The sequence below is a fragment of the Heterodontus francisci genome, chromosome 5 (genome assembly GCF_036365525.1).
Source record: "Heterodontus francisci isolate sHetFra1 chromosome 5, sHetFra1.hap1, whole genome shotgun sequence".
NCBI lineage: Eukaryota > Metazoa > Chordata > Chondrichthyes > Heterodontiformes > Heterodontidae > Heterodontus > Heterodontus francisci.
In genome coordinates, this window is record NC_090375.1 from 63,859,066 (window position 1) to 63,865,294 (window position 6,229).

General features: G+C 51.4%; 1 pseudogene; it reads right to left on the reverse strand.

Annotated features, from left to right (window-relative positions):
• Window positions 1-5,915: 5,915 nt before the first annotated feature.
• Window positions 5,916-6,024, reverse strand: LOC137370347 (U2 spliceosomal RNA; annotated as a pseudogene).
• Window positions 6,025-6,229: the final 205 nt, after the last annotated feature.

Below are 6,229 nucleotides of genomic sequence, written 5' to 3' on the forward strand. Positions count from 1 at the left end.
TGACCCAAATCCACCTGTTTTGGGGGGTGATAAAAATTCCCCTCAAAATCTTCCAGCATAGTTTCAGCTACAGAGATGAGAAAGTATAGCAATGAAGGGAGACCCAATGGTTCTGATGAAAGGACCTGAAACATTAACTCTGCTTCTCTCTCCACAGATGCTGCCAGACCTGCTGAGTATTTCTAGCACTTTCTGTTTTTATTTCAGATTTCCACCATCCGTAATATTTTGTTGTTATTTGAGCGAATGGCCTTCTGTGATATAAACATCTATGTATTTTGAATGCCTTAAGTGTATTGCTCTCTACTACCTTACTTAGTAGATAATTGCAAATATTTATAACTCTATGAAGATTGTAAATGTTTGAAATAATGTGGCCTTGAATTTCTTCTCACTTTCTGTCAGTGTATTGCCATAACTGTCGGAAATGTGGCATAAATGGGGTTTCCGATAAATGTCTGATGAAATACTGCGGCAGGAAGTCCAAGGTAATTTAGGGTCAATATCTATTTTAAATTCACTTTTCATTCATTTAAATACAATTCCTCTAGCTGTATTGGCCTGGCTTAATGGTTAGTGATTAGTAGTCTGGGTTTATTTTATCTATGCCATTTTAATATTTTATATGCTTTAGCGGTCCCCTTAACCTTCTTTCTAAACTATAACTTGAGCCTCTGGCAATCATTCTTTATTTTTAATTTTTTTTAATTTCCAAAATATACTTTATTCATAAAAATCTGTAAAAATTACATTGCCAAACAGTTTCAAACAGCACCAAAAAATACAAACATTGCAAGGGAGATCAGTTTCCTTCAATACTGTCATGAGTTTCTTCCCAACCCTTCCGTTTCACAATTGTCATGTCAATTACAGTTTTACATTTACAGCAATTGAGAATATTAACGATCCAGTTCGAGGGGTTTCCCATGGATCCAGCCCCTCAGTTCAGCTTGGTGGGGGGACCTTACACTGTGGTCTTTCCCCATTGAGCCTTTGCTGCGGCTGCCCCAAGCTTTAGTGAGTCCCTCAGCATGTAGTCCTGGACCTTGGAAGGTGCCAGTCTGCAACATTCGGTCGTGGACAACTCTTTGCGCTGGAAGACCAGCATGTTTCGGGCAGACCAAAGGGCGTCTTTCACCGAATTGATAGTTCTCCAGCAGCAGTTGATGTTTGTCTCGGTGTGCGTCCCTGGGAACAGCCCGTAGAGCACAGACTCCTGTGTTACAGAGCTGCTTGGGATGAACCACGACAAAAACCACTGCATCTCTTTCCACACCTGCTTTGCGAAGACACATTCCAGGAGGAGGTGGGCGACGGTCTCTTCCCCACCACAGCCACCGCGGGGGCATTGTGCGGAGGGGGCGAGACTTCGGGTGTGCATGAAGGATCTGACGGGGAGGGCCCTTCTCACCACCAGCCAAGCTAAGTCTTGTTTGAAAGTTCTGGTGATGAGGCATTCCGCCAAATGACTTTGACGGTCTGCTCGGGGAACCATCCGACAGGATCCACCGTCTCCTTTTCCCGTAGGGCCTTGAGGACATTCCGTGCAGACCACTGCCTGATGGACCGGTGGTCAAAGGTGTTTTCCCGCAGAAACTGCTCCACGAAGGATAGGTGGTACGGCACGGCCCAACTGCATGGAGCGTTCCGCGGCAATGTGACCAGGCCCATCCTTCGCAACACCGGGGACAGATAGAACCTCAGCACGTAGTGACACTTGGAGTTTGCGTACTGGAGATCTACACACAGCTTGATGCAGCCGCACACGAAGATGGTCATCAGGATGAGGGCCACGTTGGGTACATTTTTCCCGCCCTTGTCCAGCGATTTTAACAGCGTGTCCCTCCGGACCCGGTCCATTTTAGATCCCCAGATGAAGCGGAAAATGGCTCGGGTGACTGCCACAGCGCAGGAGTGGGGTATGGGCCAGACCTGCGCCACGTAGAGCAACAACGTGAGCGCTTCGCACCTGATGACCTGGTTCTTACCCACAATGGAGCTCTCGCTGCCCCCACATGCCCAACTTTTGTTGTACCTTGGCTACTCGCTCCTCCCAGGTTTTGGTGCACGCCCCGGCCCTTCCGAACCATATCCCCAGCACCTTCAGGTAATCAGACCTGAAGGTGAACGGGACAAAGGATCGGTCAGCCCAGTTCCCAAAGAACATGGCCTCGCTCTTGCCGTGGTTAACTTTGGCTCCCGAGGCCAGTTGGAACTGGTCGCAGATGCTCATCAGTCTGCCCACAGACAGCGGATCCGAGCAGAAGGCGGCGACGTCATCCATGTACAGGGAGGTTTTGACCTGAGTGCCTCCACTGCCTGGGATTGTCACCCCTCTTATGCTCGCATCCTTCCTAATAGACTCAGCAAAGGGTTCAATACAGCAAACAAACAAGACTGGGGACAGAGGGCAGCCCTGTCTGACACCAGATTGGATCAGGAAACTTTCCGATTCCCACCCATTGACTGAGACTGCGCTACTGATGTTTGTGTAGAGCAGTTTGATCCAATTGCAGATTCCCTCCCCAAACCCCATTTTGGAAAGCACGTCCATCATGTAGGTGTGCGATATCCTGTCAAAAGCCTTCTCCTGGTCCAGGCTGATGAGGCAGGTGTCCACCCTCCTGTCCCGTACATAGGCAATCGTATCCCTGAGTAGCGCGAGACTATCAGAGACCTTCCTGCCGGGTACAGTACAGGTCTGATTGGGGTGGATCACCAATTCCAGAGCAGACTTGACGTGACTGGCTATGACTTTGGACAGAATCTTGTAGTCAACATTAAGCAGTGAGATGGACCGCCAATTTCTGATTTCTGCCCTCTCCCCCTTCCGCTTGTAAATGAGGGTGATGATGCCTTTCCTCATGGATTCTGACATGCTGCCGGCCAGGAGCATACTCTCGTAAACTTCCAGCAGGTCCAAGCCGACCCAGTCCCACAGGGCCGAGTACAACTCGACCGGTAAGCCGTCGCTTCCGGGAGTTTTACTCGTCTCGAAGGACTCGACGGCCTTTGTCAGCTCGTCCAGAGTTAGCGGCTTGTCCAGTCTCTCCCTCCTGCTGTCATCTAAGACCTCTGTGATAGATGACAGGAAGGACTGGGAGGCTCTGCTGTCTGTGGGCTTCGCGTCATACAGCCCAGCATAAAAGGATTTGCTGATCCTTAGTATGTCGGACAGCGAAGACGCTACTGAGCCATCCTCTTCCTTCAGGCTGCTGATAACAGAGCTCTCTCTGTGTACCTTTTGGAAGAAGTAACGCGAGCACGTCTCATCCTGCTTGATGGAGCGGACTCTGGACCGGAAGATGATCTTGGAGGCCTCCTTGGCAAAGAACGAGGCCTGCTGGCTCTTCACCTCTTGGAGGTCCTCCTTGACCTCGACCCCCATTGACTGCAACCGGAGCAGATTTTGCATACTTTTCTGGAGTCGGGACATTTCCCTCTGTCTCTCTCTTGCCCTCTGAACACCTTTGTGGATGAAGAACCTCTTGATGTTCTCCTTAATCGCTTCCCACCAGTGAACTGGAGACTCAAAGAGGGGTTTCATGGTCCTCCAACCTTTGTAATCCCTTTTGAGTTCCTCAACGTTCTCTGGGGTCAGCAGTGTAGCATTGAGCTTCCACGTCCCTCTGCCAACCTGCTGGTCGTCCTGTAAGTGACAGTCGGCCAGTAAGAGGCAGTGGTCCGAAAAGAACACCGGCTTGACGTCGGTGGATCCGACCGTGACGACACGGGACACAAACAGGAAGTCAATCCTGGAACGGGCAGACCCGTCCGATCTTGACCATGTGTATCTGCGCTGCGCTCTGTCTGCAGGTTTTCTGAAGACGTCGTGCAGTTTGGCATCTTTAACTGTTTCTATTAGGAATCTGGACGTAGCGTCCAGTTTGCTGTCGTCACTGCCGGATCGTCCAGCCGCATCGATGATGCAGTTGAAGTCACCGCCTAGGATGACTGGCCTGGACGTCGCCAGCAGCAGTGGGAGCTGCTGGAAGACGGTCAGCCGCTCGCTGCGTTGTACCGGGGCGTACACGTTGATCAACCGGAGCGGAGCGTTGTCGTACATCACGTCTGCTACGAGGAGGCGACCGCCCACCACCTCCTTAACTTCGGAGATGGTGAAGTTACCTCCCCGCAGCAGAATACCCAGGCCGGAGGAACGGCAATCATTACCCCCCGACCAGATCGATGGCCCGTGGGACCACCATCACGACCACTGCCTGTAGGTGCTGAGGTGTGGTATTCCACACTCCTGCAGAAACAGTAGGTCGGCTTTGACCTTGGCAAGGTAATCCAAGGTTGAAACACATCGCGTAGTAGATTTAATGCTACGCACATTAATGGAAGCAATCTTTACACCCATTTTTTTAAAGTAAGTTGTTGCTTCCCATTCCATTTGTCCTTGCTAGTCCCAGTCCTTCGGGATGTTCCTACATACCCATAGTGTGAGAAAGCTGTTTCACAATAGTTGGGCTCAGAAACCCCTCCTGGTTTTTCATGCAGGGGTTCTTCCGCTGGGGTGACATTGGGGGGGGTCTTGTAGGCAGCAAAGATTGGGTTATCCTCCGCTGCTTCCATCTGTTCCTCCTCGAAAACATCACTGCTCCCGGCCTCCCGGAGCTGAGGTCCGCCAGACGTGTCTTTGCTCTCGGTGTCCCGGAGCTGAGATGCGTTGGCCACGTCGATACGTGTGGCGCTTTGGGGTTGGGGCACGCCGGGCCCATCACAGCTTCCAGTGCCCGGGGGCTGGAATGCTTTATCTTCCATCTCCTTGGAGTTCTGCTGCCTCTTTTGAAGGGGCTGTCGTTCCAGCATTTCCCCTGTCCAGTGAAGAGGAGTTGTTGCAGTCTGATTCAGAAGGTAGCCTCCTCTTGACACTGGTTTGGGTGGTGGCCTGTTCCGTTTTTGGATGTTTTTTCTTTGTGGTTTTCCTCTGGACCACTTGCCACTGACCTGATTGTCCATCTGCTGCCTCCTCCTCCATTGATTCTGTCTGTGGAGGAGGAGTTTCCGAGCGCAGGGTAGGTGCTGGGTCGCTGGTTTCAGCCGCCTCCTTCTCCTTCTCAGGTTGAGGTTCCTCACTGCGGAGAAGGTTGCTGGTCTCCTTTCGAACACCGGATGCCTTCGTCGAACCTTCTCCCGGCTTTTCCTTGGACCTTGCCACCTGAGCATAAGTGAGGCAGCGTTTGGGGCAGGTTTTGTAGAGATGGCCTGCCGCACCGTACAAGTTGCAACACTTAGTCTGCTTACAGTCCTTGGTCTGATGGCCTTCCTCCTTGCAGTTCTTGCAAACAACCGTGCTGCAGTTGGCCGCCACGTGACCAGACTTGCCGCAGGTGCGGCAAACTCTGGGCTGCCCAGCGTAGACCAAGAAGCCTCGACTTCCCCCGATAGCGAAGCTGGAGGGAGGGTGGATGATGACTCCACTGGGATCGACCTTCAAGGTCACCTTGACCTGCCGCTTGCTGGTCCAGATCCCAAAGGGGTCCTTGACATCAGTTCTGCTGCCGGCCACCTTGACGTACCTGGCGAGTAAGGTGAGTACATCCACCACAGGAACATGGGGGTTGTAGAGGTGAATCGTCACCACCTGGTCCCGTTGTGACGGAAGCGTGAAGAGCGGCTCCGCTGTGAGGATCGACAGTGGCGCCCGGTCCCCTTTCTCCTTGAATGCCTTCAGGAACTTGATGCATCCCGCCACGTTCCGGAACGTCACGTCAAAGTATCCACTGCTGGGGAAATCCTGCAGGCAGAAAACGTCCGTCGCTTGAAATCCGCAGCAATCGAAGAGAATTTTCTTGATGAAGAAGGTGCGATCGACCGGTGCATCTCCTTCCTTGTCCTTCACGACCACCCGAACGGTGTTGCGCACTCCCTGACCTGAAGCTCGAAGATTGGTTATAGCCATTTTACTCAAAGCTTCCCCAGGATCAAAGGGCAATGATCATGGTCTCTTCTCAACCAAGTAAGCACTGATAAGAACAGATACTACACTTGATCTTAGCCAAAAGGCCGAGAAGCAATCATTCTTTATGCCACATCCTGTTTACAGTTGGAATTATTCGTGTTACTCTTCGCTGCACCCTGTCCAATGTATTTCACCCTTCCCTGCATATTAAATTGATCGTGACCTAGGAAAATGGTCTAGGCACAAGGGGATAATAGCAACCCATTTCCTGCAGCAATACAGACCCAAACTAGGGAAAAAGAAGGTTAAGTAAGATGGTTG